General features: G+C 35.2%; 1 pseudogene across 1 annotated transcript; it reads left to right on the top strand.

Moving 5' to 3' along the window:
- Nucleotides 1-3,242: 3,242 nt before the first annotated feature.
- Nucleotides 3,243-6,200, top strand: LOC307065315 (solute carrier family 7 member 13-like; annotated as a pseudogene). The gene is made up of 3 exons: nucleotides 3,243-3,920; nucleotides 4,531-4,541; nucleotides 5,912-6,200. The product of its transcript is annotated as a solute carrier family 7 member 13-like (transcript).
- The last annotated feature ends 2,508 nt before the right edge of the window (nucleotides 6,201-8,708 follow it).

An 8,708-nucleotide genomic window follows, 5' to 3' on the forward strand; every position in this document is an offset into this window, starting at 1 on the left:
TAATTCCAAGAAAACAAAAGAAATTTCTAAGGTTACGCAGTCAGCCTGAACAAAGATCTTTTGACTCCTATATGTCAAATATTTCCAAAATCTAGTTTATTGTTTTATTTTGTTTTTATTTTATATCTAACATTCACCTAATGCAATCAGAGACTTTGTATAAGTTATTCAGAAGCACAGTCAAGCATAAACACCGATTACAAATTACTACTTTAGGAGTTAAAAGTATCCAGGCAAAGGGTGAGTTACAAGTAAATGGCTACAAAAAAGCAATCACCATCTTTTCATATACTTGTTAGCCATTTGTATGACTTCACTGGGAAAATGTTTATTCAAGTTGTCTGCCCATTTTCAATTGGATTCTTTGATTTTTTGCTATTGAGTTGTATGAGTTCCTTATATATTTTGGATATTAACCCTTATTAGATAGATGGTTTGCAAATATTTTCTCCCATTCCATAAATTGCCTTCTCATTTTGCTGGCTGTTTCTCTTGCTGTGCAGAAAGTTTTTAGTATGATGTAGTCCCACTTGTTTATTTTTTTTTAAACATGTGAAGAATATTTATTTCTCTTCCACTTATTCTTTTTGTTTTAATTGAAACATTTCATGGTAAACCATACATAACATAAAATTTACCGTCTTAGCCATAGTTAAGTGTACTGTTCAGTAGTGTTAAATACATTTACATTTTGGGGCATACAATCTCCAAAACTTGTTTCATCTTGCAAAACTGAAACTGCAAACCCATGAAAGAGCAACTCCCCATTCCTCCCTCCCTCAGCCCCAGGGAACCACCATTCTACCTTCTGTCTCTATGAATTTGGCTACCCTGGGTTCCTGACTTCATACAGTATTATTAATTTTTGTGACTGGGCTTATTTAACTTAGCACAGTGTCCTCAAGTCTCTTCTATTTATTTTTTATAAGTTCTCTCAAGTTAGGTACTTTTATAATTTGGATTGTAGCTTTGCAGACTTTTAATGCATGCTCAGTCATTATATCTATCTATATCTATCCATCTATCTTCCTATCTACATAATATATATGCTGCTCTGTAATTTGCTCTTTGAAACAACATACTTTCAAATAAAACAGTCATACATTCCATAAGAAAATTGAGGATTACACAGACTGACAATCACTTGTTTATTTTTGCTTTTGTTCCTTGCCCTTTTGGTTTGAGAGCCAAAAAAATCATTGGTAAGACCAATTCAAGGAGTTATTTTCTGTTTTCTTTTAGTTTTACAATATCAGGTCTTATGTTTAAGTCTCTGATCCCTTTTCAAGTTAATTTTTGTGAGTGGTGTAAGATAGTGGTCTAATTTTGCATGTGAATATCCTATTTTTCCCAGCACCATTTATTGAAGATACTGTCCTTTCCCCATTGAGTATTCTTGGCTTCTTTGTCAAATGCTAGCTGGCTGTACATGCATGCATTTATTTCTGAGCTCTCAATTCTTTTCCATTGGTCTATGTGTCAGTTTTTACACTAGAAAAAGGAGTACAGGCTATTCCCAAAGAGTTTTGCTCTGTAGTAATATGTCTAGAGATCTTCAGAATACTGTTCTCACAGCCAAGACTTGAATTAAAGTCTGTTTATTGAGTTGCAATAACCTGTGCTCACAGGCCATTGTTATTGTGCCACTTGTGAGAGAGAGGAGAGTGAGGCTAATGCCACACTCATGGCTGTGAGTCAGACTTGAGTACTCCATCAGTCCTAATCCAGTCCCTGCACAAGGGGAGGCATCTCTGAGATTGGATAAACACAAGACCCATGAAAAAGTCACCAAGAAAAAACAAGCCAATTCTTATGGTTTATATTGTTGTTTCTTGGCTTCTTGTGGATTATGGATTTATTTATTTGTAAGTGAAATCATAAATATATATAAAAACATATATGTAAAATACATTAAAATTAGTTAATTTAAGTGAATAGCTAGGTGAACTTGACAAATTAATTTCTTCTTTCTTTATTTCCTCATCTATTGGTACTGTATCACAGGTGGTTGATTTGATTTAAAGAGTTAATATAAGTGTTAAACACAGTTCCCAGCACATAGTAGGTGCCATGTAAATATTAGCTATTATTAGTATTACCATGTTGAAGCTCACAACCAGTATATAAAAAGTCTTGGTTTATATACGTCTTCTTCTCTAAACAGGAGTTCCTGGAGGATAAGATCATTAATTCAACAGATTTACTGAGACATACTGTGTTACCCCAAGCTGGACCAGATGCCAGGGTAAAATGGTGAACAATATCCAGACCTTGTCTTAGTCATTCCTGCACATGCACTGATTCACACTGTACCAGGCAAAAAGCAGATGCTCAAAAGAGTGTGCCCTAAGTCAATAAGTAGCTGAAAATATAGAAAAAAATAGAGAATTCTGAAAAGATGAATCATGCCCCTACTAGGTAATTAACCAGGGAAATGTAAAACCCTACATATGTGTACTAACTGACCTGTTTGTCAAAAACTGAGTCTAATTTGCAACTAATTACAAAATGTTTTTAAAGGACCTTAGAGAAGCTGAAGCACTCTGTATATAATGCAGATAGTGAAAATTAAAATAACCAAATTATGAAACTAACATATATGAATCCCTAAGGTATGTCAGGTATGCTACCAGGAGTTTTGTATTAGTATTTGCTTCATCAATAAATTACCTTATTTAATTCTATTAAAGAAAAAAGGATTATCAGTCCCATTTTTCAAAATAACAAAATCGAAAGTCATTGAGTGACATAGATGTGCTAGTAAGTGGCAGATGTGTGTGTGATTCAAACCAAGATCTGCTAACAAGTGGCAAACATGTGATTCAAACCTTGGATTTTTTGTCATTCTTTAACTTCCTTATGGTACAAACTTTAAAAATTACTTGTTTAAGGATCAAAATTAATGAGGTTACATATCCATAGAAGAAACCTGACTTGGAATTTTTCATCTCATTCCCAATTAGCTGTGTCTAAAATCTTTAATTGTGCATAACTTTTTAAATGCTTAACACGTAAAACATAACTCTAATATTATCTCAGACAGTTTAGTTCAATTTACTCACAAGTTAATTTTTTTTATTATGTTAAGGGCTGTGAGAAAATCTATTTGAGTAAGAGAGGAAGAGGAAAGTAAAGCACTTAACTATAAGAAGATTGGCTGAAGCCTTTCACAAGTATGAACAGAGTAAAAACTGAATTTATGTTAGCTTTTAAATTTAAGTTTCAGACTTAAGAAAACGAAGATGGGAGAAAGTACTCAGCTTCAACGGGTAATAAGGTATTTCCATGGAAATATTTTTTATTCAGTATCATAATGGGTGCAGGAAGATTTGTTGCTCCTAAAGGGGTGTTAACATACTCTTCACTCAATGCGGGCGTCTCGCTAATTATTTGGGCTGCTTGCGCCATAGTGTCTATGATGGCTGCCCTTAATCACGCAGAACTGGGGACCACATTCCCTAGAAGTGGAGCACAGTATTATTTCCTCAAGAGATCTCTTGGACCCTTTATTGCTTTCTTCTATGTCTGGATCAATCTATTTAGTACCCCAGCAGGAACCACTGCACGTGGCTTTTTACTAGCAGGGTATATAATGCAGCCTTTCTATCCTGGATGTTTTGTTCCTGAGATGCCAAAAAAATGTTTACCATTGGCCATTTTATGGTGCTTGGGAATTCTGAACGATCGAGGAGTGAAGGAGATGACTTGGTTTCAGACTGTCAGTACGGTTGTGAAAATGACAGTACTCTGCTTCATATCTCTAACTGGAATCGTGTTATTGGTGAGAGGAAGAAAAGAGAGCCTAGCCAGGTTTGAGAAAGCTTTCAATTCTGAAGTTTCAGATGCCTCACAGATTGCTGAAGCTTTCTTACAAGGATTATATGCATATTATGGCTGGGGAGTCCTTGTTCGAATAGCAGGTAAAGTCATTATTTTTAAATTATAAAAAACACCACCACACTATAAACATACAACGGTTAATCAGCTTAATTCTAAGAAAGAAATACTACATTGTTTTAATATAATGTGTTTCTCTCTTGCTTTTATCAAGTGGGTGGGTGGAAATGCATTAAACTCTCTACAAATGTGTCTTTCCAGCTTTGGAAAGTGAAATATTTTCCAGGTGTTTACAAATGTAAACATAGAAGTGACACAGCTTAAGGACTCCAAGACAATTGCATTTTTTTACTGAACAAATATTTTAATAGTCTACACTTCGTAGTTATAACAACCCTCATCAGAGAAAAATTTTAAATACAGAAGATATAAATTAAACTAAAGATTACCTGTAACCAATTATCTTGTATTTACACACATGTGGGGGTCACACTTCACATATACCCTTATAACTTTATTTTACCTAAAGCACATAGTGAGAATTCAAAATATTATTAAATATAAATGCTTTCAAACGAATACACAGTATTCTATCATATGTAATTTGACCATTTTTCAAACTTTTTCCCATTGTTGTATCCGAGTTGTTTCTAGTTTTTCACTTTAAAATTTTATACTTATTGTTCCAATCAGCATCCTTTTATGTAAATCTTTGTGGGTTTCTCATTGCTTTATTAGAAAAAATCTTGAAGTAAAATTACTAAGTGAAACATACAAATATTTAGAAATGTCTTGAGAAATATTGCCAAATTACCTTCCAGAAAGACTTTACAAATATATCTATTAGTTGAATTAAAATGACTAGACTTGGCTTTATCAAACCTTGTTCATTCTTTAGTCACCTAAAGTTGTGAAAATCAAATTTCAGTGTTATAACTCATTTTTCTTCAATTTCTAATGGGTGGGAAGAGTTTTGCAAATGTTCATGACCAGTTATGTTTCTTCCTTGTAAGACAGGTAAATGGTTTTCCCAGTTTCTTTGTTTTTTACTTTGTTCATAAGATTTTTAAAATTTCAGTTTTAAAGACTAGAATTTATTTGTTTATTTAGTTATTTATATAATACCTATAAGTATCAAACTATCCATCTTTTAATTTTTCATTGTTTTCATACTTGAAAAGTCATTCCCCATCTCAAGGTTTAGATAAATATGTATCTGCGCTTCTTTCTCTAAATCTTTATGGTCTTATTTTGCATTTTACCTTTTAATACATATGAATTATTTTGAGGGAGTTGCATACTGTGAGTTAATAATATAATTTTGTATTTTCCAAGTAAATAGATATGTCAATTTTGGTGTTGGCAATATACACTCAAGTTTAATTTAAGGTTTAACTAGTCTAGAATCTTAATCCAAGGAGTGAAAAGAGCAGGAGAGTCTACCCTAAAGTCCTAGAATATTGTGACCAGATTAACAGATGAGCTATTCCAGCCCTTCATTAACACGTACTTGTAGTTCTATTGAATACAATGATGGCCGTAAGGTAAGGGAAGATTTGCTCCAGTCCTCCTGGCCTAGAATCCAGGTTTTCGGAGTTATTTTCTTGTCCAAAAATGCTCATGTTGGGCTTCCCTGGTGGCCCAGTGGTTGAGAGTCCGCCTGCCGATGCAGGGGACACGGGTTCGTGCCCCAGTCTGGGAAGATCCCACATGCCGCGGAGCAGCTGGGCCCGTGAGCCATGGCTGCTGAACCTGCGCGTCCGGAGCCTGTGCCCCGCAACGGGAGAGACCACAACAGTGAGAGGCCTGCGTACCGCAAAAAAAAAAAAAAAAAAAAAAAAAAAAAAAAAAAATTATTAAGTAAAAGCTCTCAGTTCTGCTATTTCATACGCCAAGGAGATTCTCAGCAGATTATTTTCTCTTATATAAAAAGGAGGAAGACCTGGTAATATTTTTTTTATCAATAAAACCAACTTCCTCAGTAACAAACAAATGTCTGTGGATAAAATGTTTTATGTTATTATTTGTAATAACCTCCAAGGCCACTCTAATACAAATTTATGTTTGTTCTCAGGTATGTTTGCCATTTGTATTTGGAACCATGGCCATGTCTTTGTTCTTGGTTTTGACACCCATTATCAAGTCTCCTAAGATGCACCATATCTATGTTCTTCTTTTTATCCTCAGCGGACTTTTATTTGCCTTTTGTTCACTTTAATTTGGGTTCTACATGTTTCAACAAGGTAACTTGCTTTTTACAGTTACTATTAAACGTTTTGCCTGCTGATGACGTTGATGAGTATATTTCAACAGAAGGAAATTTACAGAAAAATCCACCTACAACTGCAACCAAAAAAGAATAAATTATGCATATTTGACAAATGATTGATTTATTAAAAGCATCTTTCTCTTTCTTCTTTTTATGTATCAATTCCATACAATTTATTTTTCTGGCCTTTACACAAAATCTTTTAATTATGTGTTATCATCAAGATTTTGATTAAATTGTGTTCTATGACAGTCATGATCTAAAGGATTACAAAGATAAAATAAAATTATATTTGATCACACAAAATGAAATCGATGTCAAAAATGGGAAAATTTGCTTCCCAACAAATCCTTCCCTAAAATGGACCTCTAGAGTGACAGGGCCTATGGACCGTGAACATCATGACATACACAGGCTGGATACTGTACTGTTGCCTTTCCACCCAGGCTGTCTGAGGCCCTCCAGAACCCAATGATGTGGACTGGAGACTTCCCTACTTAGTTTACATCAGCTGTCTTTGAAATGTTTCTCACCAGCCCAAGAAAAGCAGGAAATCAGTTTAGCAGAGGGAAATAAACAGATGGACAGAGTCATTTATTTTGAGGGGAACTCTGTGCTGTTTGAATTAAAATAATGAGCACTTTATGATGCAGTGAAGCTGTTTTTGCATTTCATTTGAGTAATTCAAGATGTGAACAGAGCCCCATGGCAGATGAGCAGTACCAAACTTCCTCAGCTTCTGGATATTCTAATAAAAGATTAGGGAAGGGAACATCCTCCCTCTTACAGAAGTTAATAAAATAATAGTAATAATGATGGTGATGCTCTCAATAATAGCATCTTCTTATCAAGCATTATTATGTACAGGCCCCATATAAGATACTTCTGTATACAGTATCTTTAATCCTCATCATACCTCTGCATGTTCCTACTTAAAGATGACAAAACTGAGTCCCAGAAACTGGGAAATTTGTTATGTTTCAGAGCTGGTAAGCAGTGGAGCTGGGATCTGAACCCACTTCCCTATTATTCTAAAACTCTTAACTCTTTCTGCTGCACCACAGACTGAGGAGGTTCTTCTGTCACCCATTCCTCCACTTTAGCATGTTTGCTTTGTTTTTATTTGAACTTAATTGGAAAGAATTTTTCTCTTTCAACCAGAATAATACTCCTTATGTATATGTATGTACATGGTACATATGTAAAACACAACCAGCACAAGATACCTAATGCCCAGAACTTTCATGCTTTAACTCTCCTTATCTGTAACTAAAGCCTTACTTCCCCAATAATGCATGCAGATCTCAGTCTCCCAAGACTGAAGTAGACGTCCCTTTTTGTGCACTGATGCTTCTGAGCTTATTATGTCATAGTCCACACTCTCTTTTAATTGTCTACCTACTTTTTTCCCTAAATACAGTGAGCTCCTCTATGGGAGGGATTGTTCCTTAGTCTTTTTTCTTTATTTCATTCATTTATTTAAATTTGTATGCTCACCCCCTCAGACAGCGTGTGGATAAGAATAGACATCTTATAAAATAAGTGTCTGAATGCACAGACAAATGAGTGAATAAGTGAATGGACTGTAGGTGTACATCCCTATAGGGGGCATCTCCCCTGATATTCTGCTTCAGCTTGGGTTCTTGGCAATACCTCAGAAGTATTCCATTATTGATTTTAGCTCTACTTTTTTGTGTGACTGAGGCTGGAATGCCATATAGAGATAGTACCAAAGAAGAGTCTACACTAGTTCTTACCAAATATTTATTTTCTTTCACCCCTTGACTGACTTCTCTGAAACTGCTTTTGTCAATATGACCCTACCAGTGTCAACATAAATGTTCCCATTTGTATTTATCACGATGCTCACTGGTGACCTGACACCACTATTCTAAACATAATTGCAAACCACTTTTAGTGATCACATTGAAATGATTAATACAAAATGAAAATTAAATCCTAGAGAAGGCAAATAGGTATCAGAGAACCTAGGTTGAGAAAAAAAATGGGCAGTTAAGGATAAAATTGGATCTAGCATATATACTTGGACTAGCTTACTACAGGAATAATACATGGAGAGTCTTGTGATGACCTAGTGAATGATTAATAAATCACAGCCCAACTCTTCTTTTCAAATTTTGTCTCAGTGAGGTTTTCGATAAAATGTGTCTGGCAAAGAAATTCACAAATAGCAGGTGTCTGAAGGGCATGTAGTCTATATTCTGTTTGAAAGTTGATTCAAATACTCTAGGATACAGGTCTCTGAGTTTAAAAGTTGATGTTTTATAATGATAACAAAGGAGTCTGGTCTGTAAAACACAATTCAAAGGAAAACACCACATATGACACTTTCTGCACACTCTAAATAGTTTACAGGCACAAGGCTGGTAGACTACAGGTGGTCTTGCAGATTCTGGACAGCCCAGGAAGGTATGTTTGGCTATGCAGAGGACAAGTGGGCTGGTGCACCAAGGGTGTCACTCTAGGAGAGAGATCTGATGGCCTGCCACCTCACATTTCTACAGAGAGGTTGGAAAAGGGTAGAGATCACTCAACTGTGTAGAAAGACTCTGAGCTTGGCAGTTAAGGTGTCAATCCAGCA

Source organism: Hyperoodon ampullatus, assembly GCF_949752795.1.
Source record: "Hyperoodon ampullatus genome assembly, chromosome: 17".
Lineage (NCBI taxonomy): Eukaryota > Metazoa > Chordata > Mammalia > Artiodactyla > Ziphiidae > Hyperoodon > Hyperoodon ampullatus.